The sequence below is a fragment of the Microcaecilia unicolor genome, chromosome 2, assembly GCF_901765095.1.
Source record: "Microcaecilia unicolor chromosome 2, aMicUni1.1, whole genome shotgun sequence".
Classification (NCBI taxonomy): Eukaryota; Metazoa; Chordata; class Amphibia; order Gymnophiona; family Siphonopidae; genus Microcaecilia; species Microcaecilia unicolor.
In genome coordinates, this window is record NC_044032.1 from 434045581 (window position 1) to 434065712 (window position 20132).

At 40.6% G+C, this 20132-nt stretch overlaps 1 protein-coding gene across 4 annotated transcripts in view; it reads left to right on the forward strand.

The window, feature by feature from the left end:
• Positions 1–20132, forward strand: part of MCUB (mitochondrial calcium uniporter dominant negative beta subunit) — a 149226-nt gene that overhangs the window by 85387 nt on the left and 43707 nt on the right. The window contains exon 2 of one of the 4 annotated variants that reach the window (XM_030190806.1): positions 8254–8298. The exons of the other annotated variants lie outside the window; for them this stretch is intronic. The gene's annotated coding sequence lies outside the window, so the exon portion shown is untranslated. The remainder of the gene's footprint in view (positions 1–8253; positions 8299–20132) is intronic. 4 annotated transcript variants of the gene reach the window in all.

The window sequence follows — 20132 nt, forward strand, 5'->3', positions numbered from 1 at the left end:
ACTTTTATCAACCCTTACTACTAATCATTTCTATATTGCTACTAGACATATCTTGTGCCCACTTCTTAATCCCAAGGTACTTAGGCTTGGTGGGTGGGAATAATGTCAGGCTAGACAGCTCTCGTGGTCACAAACCATTTCAGAATGAGTCTCAAGTCATCCTTGACCGTGTCCATGATCCAAGTTATTTCCGCCAAGATGGATGATCAGCAGTAGAGGGTGATGTGGTTGGATTCTCAGAGAATACAAAAGAGGCAAAAGCTGGCACCAGTGCATGCCCCTTTCCCCCAGCCAAGAAATTTGGATGCCAAGATGTGCCATACCAAGATGTAATACTAATATCAAAAATCCTTCTATCTCTGGTACACAAAATCCAATGCAAAAATATCCAAACCAGGACATCAAATTGCCAATCTTCAAATTGTTGTATAAGACAAATTCGAGCAAAGGTTGCTAGTAAAATGAAAAGATTTTTTTATGATTACCCTCAGATTTTGCCACTCTTAGCTGCAAATCATAACATCACTGCTTGGTGGATCAGCACTTCATTCATCGGGTAATACTTTTATAAATATTTTTTATGTGCTGGTCAGGTGATGAAAACCTCCCTTCACCTGTGATTAACTGTGCATTATCTTATACACACAAAACTAGTAACCAATGCTACCGATATAGTAAACAAATCCACTCGCACTTATCGCACTTATCTTGTGGTCCGTGGAAGCTCTTTCTTAAAATGTCAAAAAATGTTCCATAGCCTTCCCCTAAAAAAAGGAGACGCCCAACGCCGCGGGTTTCAAAGCATTTCATCAGGGATTCGGGTTTGAAGGCATTTTGCACGCAGCGTTGTCCTCCTGCTGCTGACTTCCTTCCATTTTGGCCTTGTGTAATGCTGTGGTTTTAAAGGTCAACTAATTGTGGTGCTCTCCACCAGGAAGCTGTCTCCTCAATTTTTTATTTATTTATTATTACATTTGTACCCCCCGCACTTTCCCGCTCGAAGCAGGTTCAATGCGGCTTACATAGTAATAGGGATTACAGAGTATAGACAGAGATAATATAAGTATAGTCGAATAACAAAAAAATATAGGTAGAGAAGGGCAAGGGTGAAGGGAGTAGGAGAGGTAATAAGCAAGGGTAGGTGAACACTGGAGGAGGGGTAGAGGAGGTGGGAGAGGGATTGATGTCACTGCAAAACAATGCAGGGGAAAATTCTTCACTGCATCAAGCTTGAATTTGAAGATTGGCAATTTGATGTCCTGGTTTGGATACCAAGATGTAAACCACCTGGATGGTGCATTGTTCTGTGAGCTGCCCAATGAATAAAGGAGTGACTCACAATCCAGACAGAATGTACTCGATCAGCTGCATCTTAAATGAAGAAACCGGGTGCATCCAATGATATCCCATGAGGAAGAAAGAAAGGAAAGACCTGACCAAGAAAACAGGGCACCACTTCTCAATAAACATGTGGCAATAGGTGAGCTGGTGAACCAGTTCATATAGTATATCTAGATTTTCAAAAAGCTTTTGACAAATTTTCTCATCAGAGACTCCTGAGAAAATTTAAAAGTGATGGGTAGGAGGCAATGTCCTTCTAAGGATTAAGAATTGGTTATTGGACAAAAAACAAGAGGGTAGGGTTAAATGGTCATTTTTCTCAATGGAGGAGGGTGAATAGTGGAGTGCCGCAGGGATCAGTATTGGGACTGGTGGTGTTTAACATGTTTCTAAATGATATGGAAATCGAAACGACAAGTGAGGTGATTAAATTTGCAGATGACACAAAACTATTCAAGGTGTTAAAAACACATGCGGACTGTGAAAAATTGCAGGAAGACCTTAGGAAGTTGGAAGACTGGACATCCAAATGGCAGAAGAAATTTAATGTGGACAAATGCAAGGTGATGCACATTGGGAAGAATAATCCGAATCGTAGTTACCTGATGCTAGGGTCCACCAAAAAAGCAAACAGGATGCTAGGAATTGTTAGGAAAGGGGTGGCCTCTGTATTGCTCCATGATGCAACCTCACCTTGAGGAATTCAGTTCTGGTTGGTGTATCTCAAATAAGTACTGTGGAATTAGAAAAGGCTCAAAGAACAGCGACCAAATTGATAAAAGGGATGGAACTCCTCTCATAAGAGGTTAGGTCTCTACAGCTTGGAAAAGACAGATGAGGGGATATATGATTTGAGGTCTACAAAATCCTGAGTGGTGTAGAACGAGTAGAAGTGAATCAATTTTTACTCTTTCCAAAAGTACAAAGACTAGGGGATACTCAAGGGAGTGATATAGTATAGAGCAGGGGTTCTCAGTCCAGTCCTTGGGACACACCCAACCAGTCAGTTGTTAGGATACCTACAATGAATATTCATGAAATAGATTTGCATATAATGAAGGCAGTGAATGCAAATGTAGCTCCTGCATATTCATCATGGATATTCTGAAAACCAGACTGGCTAGGTGTATCCCGAGAACTAGGTTCAGAACCCTGATATGGAGGGTAAGTATTTCTGTGTATGAAAGAGGAACGGGACTTGGTGGTGGTTGTATCTGGCAATCTTAAGGTGGCCAAACAGATAGACAAGGTGACTACCAAAGCCATAAGGATACTTGGGTGCATAATGAGAGGAATGGCCAGTAGGAAAAAGAGGTGATTGTGCCCTCATATAACTCTCTGGTGAGCCCTATTTAGAGTACTGTGTGCAATTCTGGGACCACACTTTCAGAAAGGTATAAACAGGGTGGAGTTAGTCCAGAGGGTGACTACAAAACTTATCAGTGGTCTTGGTCATAAAAGGTTATAGGCTCAGGAGTAATCTAAGGAAATAGTTTTTTTATACAAAGGGTGGTAGATACATGGAATGGCTTCCCATTGGAGGTGGTTAAGACAAAAGTCTATCTGAATTCAAAAAAGCATGGGACAAGCACATGGGATCCCTTGGGGGAGGAGGCCATAGTGGATGATATGGATGGGCTATTGGGTTATTTGACCTTTTATCTGCCATCATGTTTCTATGCTTTCCCTGCTTGTTTTCCTTTTCATTTGTTCTCTCTTGGATATTTGGCTTCATTTTTTTGGATTCTTGTGCAATATTTTGTAGTTTTTTCTTTCTTGTATGTATGTGTGTGTGTGTATATATATATATATATATATATATATATATATATATATATATATAATATAGTAATTTTGAATGAGTTGTTTTTTGTTAATATACACTTCTGTATATGAAAATAATATTTTAAATCTTGTTTGTACATGGGTGGACGGACTCCACCTTAACCGGGATGGAACCATGCTGCTGGCACTAACATTTAAAAAGGAGATAGAGCAGCTTTTAAACTAAAATGGGGGGGGGGGGGGAGCACATAGTTCGGTGTTGAGTATCCTTAAAGGACACTGTTAAAATAGGACATTTAGGGAATCTCAATAGAGAGGTTTCAAACAATGATGAAAAGAAAGCCAGGAGTGTTTCAGGAACGAGCAGAGTAAAGGATGCAAATTATCCCTGTTAACTTCTAAGAGCTTGTAGACGCTAGGAAAAAACACAATTTGAAGTGTCTGATACAAATGTTAGAAGCCTAAAGATGCTGCAGATAACTCAAGCTAAGCTTTAGTAAAAGACCCTTTCAGTGAATAGACAGACTCTGGAACTCATTGCCAGAGGATATGGTAAAAGTGGTTAGCTTAGCTGGGTTTAGAAAAAGTTTGGACAAGTTCCAGAGGGAAAAAAATCTATAATCTGCTATTGAGATAGACATTGGGAAGACACTGCTTGCCTTGGGATTGGTAGCATTGAATGTTGCTACTATTTTGGTTTATGCCAGGTACTTGGCCTGGATTGGCCACTGTTGGAAGCAGGCTACTGGGCTAGATGGGCCATTGGTCTGACCCAGTTTGGCTATAAATATTCTTTTGTCAATATGTAAGATACCTTGGACACTGGTGGATGTGTGCTGAAATTGGTCTTTGTCAGGTTTCATATACATTTTTCTATCCAGTTGGTTTTGTGTGAGCCTTTTATCCAACATTAAAAAAAAAAAAAAAAAAGTATGGTACATCATTTCAGTTCTAAATCCTTTCTGCTTATTTTGGTTACCAGGCCACCATCTAGATTAGTCTGTTGAATTCAAAAAGGTCAGAATTTGACATGAGGTAAGCCAACAAAAAAACTTCAAAAATTCTTAACTGCGTATTTTTCACTGACCGTTAGGTTCATGATCTATTTAACTGTTCTCTTTGGGGTAGATACTCATCAGGGTTTAACTGGACAGGAGAGCTCCTACCCAGTTAAACTACACTGTGCTAGCTGTTGGCCAGTATTCAGTGGTATTTCAGTAGCACTGTTTGCTTAATGAATATATTGCTTATGATTGCTGTGGCACTGTAAGGTTAATTATATATAACATTAGGGATAAATCTATTATACCTAGAAGAACAAATCTCGTATCTATTTCACAAAAACGTACTTCCTTTACAACATTTCATTCCTTTTATTTACAAATAATCATATAATGTACAACCAATCTGCATAGGTGATTGGTTGTACATTGTATGATTATTTGTAAATAAAAGGAATGAAATGTTGTAAAAGGAAGTATGTTTTTGTGAAATAGACTTTAAGGTTAATGCCAGAGGAGGACCCAAAAGTTAAACAGGTTGTGATAATATTCAGCCCACTGTCTGGTTAGCTAACTAGACAACAAAAAGGCTATCCTAACTTTATCCAGTTAACTAACTGGGTTAGCAGACTGAATATTGTTTTTGTTTGTTTTGTTTGAGTGACTCCATCTTGTGACCCCCCCCCCCAGGGCCTACCCTAGGGGTTCCCTAGTGGTCTAGGAACACACAGGAGTGATATCCATTGGTGGCTCTTGGCTCCTGTGCAAAATGGCAGCTGTGCTCTCTAGCAGTAGTATGCATACAAATTGTTCTTATACGTATTCATTAGGGTGAATGAGTGTGGGAGTGAATGATAAGGCAATGATATTGGTGTTATGCAATTTTGTATTAAGGAATAAATAAAGGTGTAGCATAACTGATATAGTGTGGTATATTATACATATTCATTAGAGAGAGCCTGAACACCCTGTGAGTGTCTTTGAGGACTGGAAGGGAATACCACTGACAAAGTGGGAAACATCCCTGAGTAGTGAGTGCAGGCTTATGGTGCCAGGTCCCAGCTCTGGAAGTCCAAAGGTATACAAGAGTGAATTACCCAGCCCATGAATAAATACATAAACTCCTGCTTTGCCTCTTCTGTACAAGACACACTCAGAACTAAATAGATTTACAGATGAAAGGGCTTCATGATTCACAGATTATTTTTTTCCAGTTGATGTGGCTGAGCTACAATTTTCCTGTCATGTTGGTCAAATGAAGGAAGTGGTTACAGAATTTTCTGGCAGACTTACCAAAGAGAGACAGAGTGCAAGGAAGTAACATAAAAACATTTCTCTTTGCAGCACTGCTGTGTGTCTAAATCCCAAATATATTTGTAGCCAGCATCTCAGTAGGGGGTAAGGGAAGCCCCAGAGTTCCTACCCAAAGATGTTGGGTGACTGATGCTTTAAAGAGGTACAAGCAACAGACCAATGCTCCAAAATGTGAAGTAAATGACATGGTGGGGTGGTGGGGGGGGGGGGGGGGGGAGACGGGGAGACAGAGCTTAGCATATAAACTGGAGAGAGATTGAAAACAGAAGCAAAAAAAGTCAACTACACACTAGGAGTTTTTGTTAAGTAAAACATGGAGAAACAGGGGTGACATGATACAGACCTTCAAATATTTGAAAGGTGCTAATCCGCAAACAAACCTTTTTCGGAGACCGGAAGGTGGTAGAACTAGATGACATGAATTGAGGTTGAAGGGGGGGGGGGCAGACTCAGGAGTAATGTCAGGAAGTTGTTTTTTTTTTTTTTTTCTACAGATAGGATGGTGAATATGTGGAATGCTCTCCTGCTGAAGGTGGTGGAGATTAAAACGATAATGGAATTCAAACATGCATGGGATAAACACAAAGGAATCCTGTTTAGAAGGAATGGATCCACAGAATCTCAGCAGAGATTAGGTGGCGACACTGGTAATTGGGGAGCATAACTGGTGCTGGACAGACTTCTACGGTCTACGCCCTGATCATGACTGAATAGATATGGATGGATTGTAGTGTAAATTATAAGGGGTTTCGATGTTAGCTTCAGAACTTAGTACAAGAACAGTGCTGGGCAGACTTCTACGGTCTGTGCCCTGAGAATGGTAAGGACAAATCAAACTGTGGTATAAAGTATCACATATCATGTAAAATGAGTTTATCTTGTTGGGTAGACTGGATGGACTGTACAGGTCTTTATCTTACGTCATGTACTATGTTACCTTTACTGGTGAGTCCCACAAAGTGTTTACAATACAAACACAGTCAAAGCTCATGTAGTTCAAGGAACTATAATATGTCTAGAATTCAGAGTCCTTGGACCTATGGGTGCCAGCTCCGAGGGTGCCTGGGCACTTCCAATATTTTTGATATACATTAAAATTTGGAGCAGAAATCTCCATGCTGCAGAGCAGCAAAGGAAGAGAGAAAGGGAGTGTTTTTGTATCCCAATTACTGCTCCCACCTTCCCCTGTAGTCTATTGACTGGAACAGGGGCGTAGCCAGACAACAGATTTTGGGTGGGCCTAGGCAAGAAGTGGGTGGGCACCAAGTGTTCTCCCCTCCCCCCCCCAACCACCACCCAAAAAATATCTTAGCTGGTGAGAAAACGCTTCTTTCCATCTTGACAGTCTGCAGCAGGCATGCACTGAAAGCTGAGCATGCGCAGGTGCCATTATTGTGGAGAATAGCGTTTTCATTACCATCAGGGGGAAATCTTGAGCTGGCTGAGCTTGGGATCCCCACCAGCTACCGCCAAACGTGTGCTACTGTTGGGCGGGCCTGAGCCCTAAGTGGGTGGGCCCCTCCCCACCCAGGCCCTCCTGTGGCTATGCCACTGACTGGAATGTTTGTCCAGTGGGCTACAGGAGGAAGAGAGCAGTGTATTCGCTGGCTGGAGACAGCATGAGTCTATCTGGCCCGTTTGTTTGCTGAAGCCAGTAGGCAGAGCTTGCCGCCACATTGAGTCACCCAAAGCAATAGCAAACACTATTGAAAACAATAACAAACGCTTATTAGAAATAAACAGACTGCCCATACTTGGCCCATCTGTAAAAAGTCTAAAGCTGTTCCAGTTGGCTAGGCAGTTCCTTAAAATGTGGAGAATAAAGGATTTTTATTTTTTTTATGTGACAGCATTTTTATTTGAAAGCTTCCTATATGTAGATACATCATGAACCAAAAAAATCTAAAAATCACTAAATCAGCATAAAAATTATTGTATCTGGTAGGAACAGCAGTAATGAACTCTGTATTTTGTGCTCATTTTTCTGATAAGAAAGGCTAAGAGGGACTTCGAAAAAAAAGATTGCGTTGGAGGCCGAAACACATAGTAAAACTTTTTTAGGTATATTAAAAGCAGGAAGCCGGCAAAAGAATCGGTTGGACCTCTAGATGACAGAGAAGTAAAAGGGGCGATCAGGGAAGACAAAGCCATAGCGGAGAGATTAAGTGAATTTTTTGCTTCGGTCTTCACAATAACACGTCATTACATTTTCATTCTCCAATTCGTCAGCATTTTTTGGCACCATTATTTTTATTTAAAAAGACCAGCGAAAAGGCACCCCACTTTGGCTTTTGCACGGCCGACGACGTTAACACAGGAGAGTTCAGACAGCATCGTCTCTTTTGATAGCTGATGCCATTTTAAAATTGCATTTTCTTCATTTGGAGGTAAGCAATATCTGCATTAACTTAGACGGCTTCTTTAGGCTGATAAACTAGAAAGCCGTGTTTTGGATGCATAATACTACCGACAGTAGATCCAATCAGATTTTGTACCTTTTAATACATGCTAATAATTTAATAATACCTGTTCTATCACTAACCACCATTAATGTTCGCATCATTAAAACGAACCATAAAATAACTTCACACCTATCACTAGTTATGCGGAATAGACGCTGGCTTGTATTTTGAAATGTATTATTTCAATTTTGATCTTCAGGACAAAACAACTATGTGTGGCACATTTACTAATGATCACAATACTGCCAATACAAAACCTACCTCTATTGAGATTTGAGATTCTGTACTTAAAAATATCGTACTCAGTAGATCTCCCCCTTGCTCTCTTTGATTTTTCCTTCTCTCTATAGGATTTGAATTTCATCGTCATTTACATAATTTAAAACTACACATCGGTAAGAACATTTTTTATTTCTATTTACTTAAGTATGTTGGAGTTATAATAATTTACGTTTTGAAGGATACTTATTGTCCTACTAACTGTGTTACTTTAACTTTAATTGTAAACCTTTAGTTTATCAAACATTGAACAGTAATCAACTTTAATTTACATGTTGAATTCACTGGATATGAATATTTATTTAAACATATATATGTGGCTGGTTTGTTATGACTGTGCTCCTTGGACATTTTCAAACATTTTATAGATGTCTTTTAATGTACGTTTTATATACATGTATATATTTAAGTATATTGTCTAAGTATCTGTTTTAAAATTTTGTTCCTTTTATATAGAATTTTGATGGTGATGCTTTGATTAGATTACGTTTTTTTAAATATTATTTTTATATATATTTTCTATATACTTTTTATTTCATGTTTTTATTCTTATAAATTTCATTTGATTATTAGACCCCTGAGGCAGGCGTTGTTGACGCCGAAACACGGCCCGTGTTGGGTCATTCATTAATAAAGGACTCCTGTTGTCTCAGTCTTGAAGGCCCAGTTGTGCTTTTTTGTTTGTATACTTTTTGTGTATGCTGTTTTTCCCTCTCTTTTTGCTCGGTGGGATACCGATGCCAGAAATGGTATTCGAAGCTGACGAGTTGGAGAAACTTAATGAATTCTCTGTAAACCTGGAGGATGTAATGGGGCAGTTCTACAAACTGAAGAGTAGCAAATCTCCTGGACCAGATGGTATTCTTCCCAGAGTACTGATAGAACTGAAAAATGAACTTGCGGAGCTATTAGTAATATGTAATTTAGCCTTAAAATCCAGCATGGTACCGGACGATTGGAGGGTGGCCAATGTAATGCCGATTTAAAAAAAAAAAAAAAGTTTCCAGAGGAAATCCAGGAAATTATAGACCGGTGAGTCTGATGTCAGTGCCGGGCAAAATAGTAGAGACTATTATTAAGAGCAAAATTATAGAGCATATTCAAAAGCATGGATTAATGAGACAAAGTCAACATGGATTTAGTGATGGGAAATCTTGCCTCATCAATTTACTACATTTCTTTGAAGGGGTGAACAAACATGTGGCTAAAGGTAAGCTGGTTGATATTGTGTATCTGGATTTTCAGAAGGCGTTTGACAAAGTACCTCTTGAAAGACTCCAGAGGAAATTGGAGAGTCACGGGATAGGAGGTAGTGTTCTATTGTGGATTAAAAACTGGTTAAAAGATAGAAAACAGAGAATAGGGTTAAATGGTCAGTATTCTCAATGGATAAGTGTACATAGTGGGGTTCCCCAGGGGTCTGTGCTGGGACCGCTGCTTTTTAACATATTTATAAATGACCTAGAGATGGGAGTAACTAATGAGGTTTAATTTGCTGATGGCACAAAGTTATTCAAAGTCGTTAAATTGCGGGAGGATTGTGAAAAATTACAAGGACCTTACGAGACTGGGAGACTGGGCGTCTAAATGGCAGATGACATTTAATGTGAGCAAGTGCAGAGTGATGCATGTGGGAAAGAGGAACCCGAATTATAGCTATGTCATGCAAGGTTCCACGTTAGGAGTCGCAGACCAAGAAAGGGATCTAGGTGTCGTCGTTGATGATACGTTGAAACCTTCTGCTCAGTGTGCTGCTGCGGCTAAGAAAGCAAATAGAATGTTAGGTATTATTAGGAAAGGAATGGAAAACAAAAATGAGGATGTTATGCCTTTGTATCGCTCCATGGTGCGACTGCACCTCGAATATTGTGTTCAATTCTGGTTGCCGCATCTCCAAAAAGATATAGTGGAATTAGAAAAGGTGCAGAGAAGGGCGACGAAAATGATAAAGGGGATGGGCCGACTTCCCTATGAGGAAAGTCTAAAGCGGCTGGGGCTCTTCAGCTTGGAGAAAAGGCGGCTGAAGGGAGATATGATAGGGGTCTATAAAATAATGAATGGAGTTGAACGGGTAGATGTGAAGCGTTTGTTTACGCTTTCCAAAAATACTAGGACCAGGGGGCATGCGATGAAGCTACAATATGGTAAATTTAAATTGAATTGGAGAATTTTTTCTTCACTCAACGTGTAATTTAAACTCTGGAATTCATTGCCAGAGAATGTGGTAAAGGCAGTTAGCTTAGCGGAGTTCAAAAAAAATGTTTGGACGGCTTCCTGAAGAAAAAGTCCATAGACCATTATTAAATGGACTTTGGGGAAAATCCACTATTTCTGGGATAAGCAGTATAGAATGTTTTGTAATTTTTTGGGATCTTGCCAGGTATTTGTGACCTGGATTGGCCACCGTTGGAAACAGGATGCTGGGCTTGATGGAACTTTGGTCTTTCCCAGTATAGCAATACTTATGTACTTATGTAGAATACAGTAATACATGGCCAAATTTCCGTGAGGATATCCTTTTTCCTGATGGGTTCATCTTAACTGTTGTTGTAATCTTCCTTGGGAAGCCTGGTTTTATAAAGGTAAAATGTTGAAATTAAATGGAAATAAAATTAAAATCTTTTCATTGGGGCACATGGATTCATATCTTCATTTCATCTCTTTTGTAGAAGTTTACTTTTTAGATAACACAGATTGATTATTCTGTTTTGAGCATGTTTCAAGGATAAGTGGTTTTAAACGTCAAAATAATAAAAACAAATATGTTGTAGCGAGACCATGTGATGCCATGAGAGGAGAGGACATGTCTTCTGCCTCTCTGGGGTCCCGCACCTTCTCAGCCCTAGAATTGACCGCTTCTGAGCTTCATTGGACCTTTATTGAAAGTGTGAACATTTTTTGTTTCATGGACTAATACTTAAGGAAATATGGGAGTGTGATGTCTCCTAAGAGTCATAAAACTGAGAAAGACAAAACCCGTACATGTAACCCAAGATGGCGGAACCACTGCCTTCGGTGGCACCGGTTTTCACTGATCCCTCAGGAGTAATGTTCAAGGTAGCTTTGGATAAGGGGGTAACTCTGGGAGAAATCTGTGTAAATGGGGTCTCTTTAAATCCAGTCCAGAATCGTTTCACGTACCCAGTGATCATAGTTGGTCTCTACAAAAGTACATTCTGTGAATGTGGGCATAAGGGATACTGGTATTGGAGGAGTTGCCTAGTGGGATAGATCAGTGGGTTGAGAACCAGGGAAGGTGGTGGTCAAATCCCGCGTCTCCCACTGGTGCTTCTAGTGCCTCGAGCACCAAACTTACCACCCTTTCCATTTACTAAGCCATACTAGTGGTTGGTGGTGTGCTAATGCCGTGTCGGTGTTGCCGCTTGGCTTAGTAAACGGGGGGTGGGGGAGGGGTGGTGGTGTAGATTGTAAGCCCTCTAAGTATAGGTGAAAACCCAAAAGTCATTTCTTTTCAGTGCACCAAAATGTGTATAACCCCTAGTTTGAGTCTTGACCTAACCAGCTGCCTTAGATGTGCCCTGTGGAGTGGGAACGGGATCACAACTAAATTTGTACTTTTGGGACCAAGGCTAGGACTGTATTACTTTGGGAGGCTGAATAACGAGTTCAGATTTGTATAATTCGCCATACAAATAACTTGGTCGACTCCAGAATTTTACCCATCTTTTTATTTATTTATTTTTTAAATAGTCACTGCTTATAACAATGACGAGGCAGTGAACATGAAATAAACAAAACTTCAAACTGTAGCGTGCACAACGTAAGGGGGAGCACGGCAGGCAATGAAAGGAGAGCAACGCTGGAGAAATGTGGCGTTGTGGCGGGGAGGTGGGCCAAAATGTGCCCCCTCACTTTGGGCTCTGGACCCCCCCCACTTTGAGGTCTGGCTAGGCCTCTGAAAAAGCACTGAATTCATCATGCTGCTACATGTGAAATAAAGGGTCCTGATAGGGGAAGATACAGCTGAAGGCCTAAATTGGAGTGAAGTTGTAAAACTAAGCCAAAAAGACAAGTAAGCACCAGCAGGTATATAAACAAAACACTTTTATTGGTGAGCCCCAAGAATAACTTTTTTACAGTTCATAAAAAGAAAAATCAAAAGCACAATCAAAGCTAATTTATCCATGCAACCTGTCACTGCAGTTACCAAGCAGTAAAGTTTGTTTGTATTTTCTGTCTGGTCACTGTATGGGAAGATGCTGTGAATGCCTCCAACAGTTACTGTATGGTAATCTGGAGACTTGTTTAACCATAGTGTCTTCCTTTTAGTGCCTAAGATGGCCAGCAGCTGTAGGCTGCTCCCATGGAACATGCTGCAGACTAAAAATTGGTTGATTTTAGTGAAGCATAATGACCCTAAACTGGTCAGTCTATTTCCTGCTGCTTTCTTTGCTCCCCTGTGGAGGTATAAGTAAAAGCCCTGTAACCAAAGTGTATTGCCTTCCCTGCCTTTCCTTCAGAAAATAAATCCGTAGCTCAGTAATTACCCCTTGTTCTGAAAGTGGAGGTAATTTAGTTCTAGTGGGAGGCTCAGGTGAAAGGAGAACTGAGAAATGTATTCCACTTAGGAAGCAAAAAAACTCGGTCAAAAAAAGGAATGCAAAAACATGAGTAAGTCCTACTGCACAAATCATTCTTATGTCCAGGGAAAAGTACATGTTGGAGGTTTGAAAAGATATATTCTTCTAATTTAGAATAGTGGAGTGACAGGGATTGCTGTTGGAGGAGTCAAGGTACTCGGAAGGCAGCTGCAGACATGTCCATCTGATTTTATTTGTTTCTCCATCGTTCAAATGAGCATTGAAACCTGGAATATTATGGCAGGTGAATGCTGTAAAGCCTATCTAATCGGGCCAAATCTGCCTTTCCTTCACTTATTTGTAATCTTCTGTGCGCTTATTACAATTTGTTTTTTTAAAAATGAGGATTTTTACTGCTAAAACTATAAATGTCTCTTGTTATAGTACAGCTAGGCGGCTGCCTAGTGTGAACCCAATAAGCTGGGGTGAGGGGCACATGCTCTTATTTGGCACCTAACTCTTACCGTTCAGTAAATCCAGACTGCCCCAATTTGACCGCCCCTATCGGACTGTCCGTTCACTTGTCTCTTAGATTGTAAGCTCCTTGAGCAGGGACCGTCCCTCTATGTTAATTTGTACAGCGCTTCGTAACCCTAGTAGCGCTTTAGAAATGTTAAGTAGTAGTAGTAGTTATTTCTTAGTTGAGGGACCAGTGCCAGGACTAGATTCTCCTTGGGAGGCTGAGCAAGCAGCATCAGACCTTAACACCACACTTCATTTAATAATTCAGACCACACAAAGTCTCTTGTTCTGAACCAAAACTTGTATTGTTCCTTTACTTCATAACGTAACAGATAAGTCATTGTGAAAACAGGTGGCCAACAATTTACATACTTTCCTGTTCTCCTCTATTGTGTATAGCATTTATTGTAAATCCTCATAGTAGTACCAAGACTGGCTCACCAGATGGATGAGGGTCTTATTCATACAGTTTCTACTTTTGCTGTTCTCAATACACAGATGTTAACTGTCCTCAGTGCTGTTTACAGATGGCAGACACAGATTTTTGCAGGGTGTCGGATAGCAGACACCAAGGCTCTGAAAGGATGTTGATTATCAATTATATTCAGATGGTACTTCCCCTCTGATTTAGATGGCTAGGAATCAGATGCCTGGATGACTTAGCAGATTATTTATTTATTACATGTGTATCCCGCGCTTCCCACTCATCGCAGGCTCAATGCGGCTTACATAGTAACAAGAGAATACAATCTGTGGTATCAGAATCAACAAAGGAGGTATGTGGTAGGACAAATTAACAAGGGGTAAATGGGATAAAAGAGGTATGAGAGAGAGGATAGGGATAGGTAAGGACGTAGATACTCAGAAAGTGCTCCATCAACTTTGTCAGCTTTGACAGAACTTTATGGAGGTGTGGGAAGTTTGCAAGCCAGCAAAGATTTACATTCTGGGACTTGCCCCTAGTCCTCTGACGGTACTGCTTTATAGCAAGCGCCTTTTGAATTGCTAACCCATGAGGATATAGCAGGCTGATTCTTCACCATTAAGGTAATCTGGGCTTCCAAATGGTAGATGTGGACAACTTCAAAGTGATGCACATTAGAAAGAATAATCCAAATCCTAGTTACCCAATGCTAAGGGTCCACCTTAGGAGTCAGCACTCAAGAAAAAGATTTGTGTCGTCATAGACAATACGCTGAAATCTTCTGCCCAGTGTGTGGCAGCAGCAGCCAAAGCAAACAGGATGCTCGGAATTATTAGGAAAGGGATGCAAAATAGGACCAAGAATATTATAATGCCTCTGTATTGCTCCATGGTGCAACCTCACCTTGAATATTACATTTAGTTCTGGTCGCTGTATCTCAAAGATATAGTGGAATTAGAAAAGATTCAAAGAAGAGTGACCAAAATGATAAAGGGGATGGAACTTCTCCCATATGAGAAAAGGCTAAAGGGGTTAGGGCTCTTCAGCTTGGAAAAGAGACAGCTGAGAGTGGGGGGTTATGATTGAGGTTTATAAAATCCTGAGTGGTGTAGAACTGGTAGAAGTGAATTGATTTTTCACTCTTTCAAGAAGTTCAAAGACCAGGGGACACTCAATGAAATTGCATGGAAGTACTTTTAAAACAAATAGAAGGACATATTTTTTCACTCAGAGAATAGTTAAGCTCTGAAACTAGTTGCCAGAGGAAAAGTCCATATTCTGTTATTGAGATGGACATGGATGGGCACTGCTTGCCCCAGGATTGGTAGCATGGACTGTTGCTACTAATTGGGTATGGGTTTCTGCCAGGTATTTGTGACCTGGATTGATCTCTGTTGGAAGCAGAATACTACTACTACTACTACTAATAGCATTTATATAGCGCTACCAGACGCATGAAGCGCTGAACATTTGACATAGAGAGACAGTCCCTGCTCAAAGAGCTTACAATCTAGGTACTGGGCTGGATGGACCATTGGTCTGACCCGGTAATGGCTATTCTTATGTAATGTAGATCCCCTATGGGTGAGGTTTTAAAAGCGGATAGTAAAAGGATTCAATCACGGTGTAAGGTTCCCACGCTAAACACTCACCAATTGGGGAAATACAGGAAAAATAAGGAAATTCTATATTATATATGGTAAGTAGTGTGCAATTCAAGATGGTCCAGGAATTTCCTTTGATGACAACATTACACACTATACTTTAGATTAAAATGATTCAAATGATTTATTGCACAAGATGCTAACAGAAGAAGTGGTTTATTACAAGTTACCCGACGTGGCCACGTTTCGCCCTCAGGCTGCGTCAGGGGTAAAAAAACTAATAGGGGTAAAAAGCAAAGTGAACCCCTAAAAGTAGTCATACAACCACCTTACATAAGTGCTTCCCAAGCTTACTCAGCAAACTTCACAATGCTATGTTGACTGGCAGTCAACATAGCATTGTGAAGTTTTTTTACCCCTGACGCAGCCTGAGGGCGAAACGTGGCCACGTCGGGTAACTTGTAATAAACCACTTCTGTTACCCTCCTGTTCTATTTTTTTGTCTTTTTTGATCTGCTTTTTTTCTTTTGATTTGCCATTTCTGTGGCAGATCTTTGCCTTTTTTTTGTTTCTGTTTGCACAAGATGCTTCCTTTTAAAATGCAATAAATATTGGTTATAAATATATTAAGGAACAGCTGTGTTAAAATTGATTTTTGGATATGCAATTTATATCTCTATAATAGTCTCTATGACCCTTTTCCTTTAGCTATTGAAGAGTATAAAAGGATATTTTTGTAGACTTTGCTATGATAGTCTTCTTTTCCCTTTTCCTTCTTTCCTCTTCAAACGGTGGGTACCATGAGGAGATGTGATGGCGCGATGACCCCTGGCCAGGGAGCAGGAACCAGGAACAGGGATACCTACTATACTACGCTTTAACAAATCAATAAACGCTAAACTCTAGCTAACAGTCTGATTCAATTAGGTCTGTGATAACACTCCCTATCTACCTTCCAGAAAAAAAAACATATAATTAGGAATCCCTAGTCTTTCCATCCGATGGTTGACAAATACAAGGAGTGTTGAGAGTAATTTTCTTTAAACTGGCTGAGAACATAAAAATTACCTGGGATTAAAATAAATAACTCCCAGCAATATGACATATACACTGCCGCCTAAATACGGTGCAGTCAGTGTTCTCCCATAGATGATTACTCATTCATGGTCACTGGGAATTTTTATACTTTTAAATCTCCTTCCCAGACCATTTAGATTTGAAGGAATATTTGAATACACTATAGTCGGCGCTTATGCTGAGGTCTCACATATAACACTTTATTAAATCCACCCGCTTCACCAGCTCATTTACACATTAACAGTCTGGTAGGGTTTATGGTCAGAGCCTTTCCACACCACGTCTCAGTCAGCTCAGGCCTTTCTAAAGCCTCTAAACCGCGTCAGGCTTTTTAGTTTAAGGTACTAAATCTTATTCATTCCCTCCACACTCCTTCATGTCATTTAAAATACTCCCAGAACTGTTCTAAAACAGATTTTGTGTGACAGCATTTACACAGGTCTGCCCAGTGTCTCACTCACCTCCCAACTGACCAGCAAGCCATTGCCAAGGCAATCAGGTCTCAGCTTGCTCAGCTGTTCTCCCAGAGTGATGTCACTTTAGAAGCTCTAGCCCTCAGCAGGAGCCCAACACTCAAATTCCCCCAGCACACAAACCCAGCGTTTACAAATTAACACCAATTCCAAACATATACACATAACCAGCTTTTTAAAATTAATGGTAATATTAGTACCTGAGTGTCCCTTGAGCCCCAAAAATCCACCGGACCCCGGAGCAGGTAAACCCTTATAAAGGGGCACTGATCATTTTTAATTTTTTTTATTACTCCATCTACAGTAACACAAACTGTTTATGCCTCTTTCTGTTTCCACATATCCCACCAGTTTAACATGGCCTAAATAAACAAATAGGAGCGGCTGATTTGACTTTGCTCCCCAGAACAGATGCACCTTGTACTACAGATTCAGGTGTAGTGTAGACATCCCAGTTGCTAGTTGGCACCTTCACAACATCCTATTTGTCAGGAATGAGATTTTATGGCAGGTTAACCAGCTGTGGAAAGACTCATATGAAACAATATAAACAAATGAGTCGGTATATGCCTTGCTCAGCTTTGTAAAATCTACTTTAAAAAAACACCAGGCCCAACATCATCCCCTTTGCTAGTGCTGCGTAACATGTTCTGGCCGATAATTTAGATTCGGCTGGGGAGTAAAGAGAATTCTCTTGCCATGTAATACATATGATCAGTACTTTTTTTTTTTTTTAAGAAAAAAAGGCACCGGTACTCATTATGGGTGGGGTCGTTATCTATGGTTCTGCCCCTATGGTAGCCACACGCCTTATACCAGCCTTGGTGCATATAAGCAGTATCATTGAAAATACTATACCAGTATAGGAGAAAAAAATAACTTGGTGGGGTTTTTTTTTCATTTTAAATAATTTCTATAAGCTGTTACAGCTCTAGTATACCCAATGCAAAATTAGACAGCAGATATAAATTCTCAAATTGGACATTTTCCAAACACTAAAATGAAAATAAAATGAATTCTTTTCTACCTTTGTTGTCTGGTGACTGTTTTTCTGATCATGTTGGTCCCACTCTCTGATTCTGCTGCTCTCTATCTGTTCCCTTAACTCTGTTTCCAGGGCTTCCTTTCCATTTATTTCTTTATTTTCCTCCTTTCTTCTTCATTTCTTGCCCTACATCCATAGGTAAAAGCTGGGTCCTCCACGGACTTGACTAGAGGAGTTATAGAGTGGATCCAACTTTTTGCCTGTTTTATTCATCCACAAACAACAAAGCCCGTTTTGTGAAAAATGAAACAGGCCCTAGGAAGGTTCTCGTCTATTGATTTCTCCTCTGCCCTGCCCTCCACTCCATATCCAGCGATTCTCCCCTCTCCTCCATGTGCAGCGATTCTCCCCTGCCCTCTTCTCCTTCCTGCTGCCCTGCCTTTAAGCCACCACCAACCTCACACCGATATTCATGATTTAAAGAAAGTCTGCAATTAAACACAGCATATAAGGAACTGGTCTTAAGTTGCAGTGTGTGTAGCAAGCTAGTCCAGGTGCAGAATGAGTGTATAGTCAGTCACCCTATGTATTAAAGGCTTAGGAGAACATACTTTCATCTGCTTCCTGAAGTAGTTTTGATAAAACTCTTGCACTGTGAATCTTTTATTTGCCCTCCCAGTGTAAATGGATATCCAGGTGTGGTAGTTATTTGCACTTTTGTCAGCCTCTACTTTTGCTGTTTTGCTTTGCAAATCCGTGGAGGCTCCTTCTGTTTTCTTGGATTTGTGGTAGTTATTTTGCCACATGAGTCTCAACTGAGTAGAAATGTTTGGTTTTCTTTCACATAAGTGAGAGGAATGTCTGCATCTGAAGCATCCAAGAAGTGAGGGACAACAACCATGGGAGGTTACAAAAGTACTACTACACTTATCCTGGTAACTGTAGTCCAAAGACAAATTTGTAGCAGTAGTCTATTCCAAAAATCTCCTTGTACAATTGGCTGCATTTGGGTGTTTGCCACTTCAAGGGGTAGTTACTAATGTGTTAAGGCAATGACACACAATATTTGTCCTTAAACCATTCTAAACACCAATAACATACATTAGGTTACTCTAGGCTACCTAGTAATGAAATGCAAATGATTTAAACACCTCATTATTATGCAACTCTAATAATGCATAATGCAGTTTGCAGTGAACTTCACAAGCTGCATTTTGTTTCTGACTGGGAGCATCAGGCCACTAACATACATCCCAATGCTTCCCCCCATATTAAAGGGGCCTCTGTGGGGAAATGGGGAAATAATGCTTCCTCCTTCCATGCCTCGGGGAGATGTTTTTTTTTTTTGTTTAGTTGTAAAAACCAAAAGAAGTGTCTGCCTCTCCCAAAGACTAAAACACCTTTCCTCCGAAAGGGTTGGCCCTTCCCTGACAACCAAGGGAGATGGGGAGGAAGGGGGAAGGGACCCGGGAACCCCCGAGTTTACCACCCTAGAAGCTGGAGAAGAAAAGACCCTTATCCCCTAGCCTTTCAACAAGATTCCCTAAGGTAACAATCCATTTTTTTTCTCAAGTAAAGAAAGAGAGACTCATCTCCTACCTGCTGGAGACTGAGAAAATACTGAGGCTAGGGTCACATGGCCAGGGCTCTTATTGGCTCTCTAGAGTCAGACGTTTCTCAATCTCCATCTTTTGGAAGGCGTGGACAACCCATCAGTCCAATCCTGGGCTGGTCCGGAGGCACTAAAGGAAAGCAAATTAGCAGGTAAGGTCTAATTTCTCCTTCCTGCCTCCCCACCAGGGGATATAGAGAAATAGTGCTCCCTCCCCTCCCCTCTGGGCCTACCTTAATTCATCCCTGGTGGTCTAGGGTATCCTGGCAAGAATAATCTCTTTCTTCTCAAGCTGGTGCCAGATTCAAAATGGCAGCTGTGGCCCTTAGCAACAGTTTCACGGTACTACCGCCAGAGGTCAGGCTGTTGTGTTCGCAGTCCAGTGCGCCCAGAAAGCAAAATACCACTTGTGAAGTTTATCACAAATTGTATTCTTCCTGTACTGCAAGTGTCAGTAACCTGTGGTACTGTCTTTCCGCAGGTCAGGGACTCGGGGACAATGTCCCTTCATTTTTTAGAGGTTCTTAAAGTAGTTGTGTGTTAAAATGCCTGCTAATGCTGTGTTTAATTGTAGACTTTCTTTAAATCATGAATATCGGTGTGAGGTTGGTGGTGGTTTTTTTTTTTTTTAAATTTCTGTAGCAGATAATAGAACAAGTTATCTGTATATGGCCCCTGGGACTGGCTTTGATCTGTTCCATCCCTGGGCATT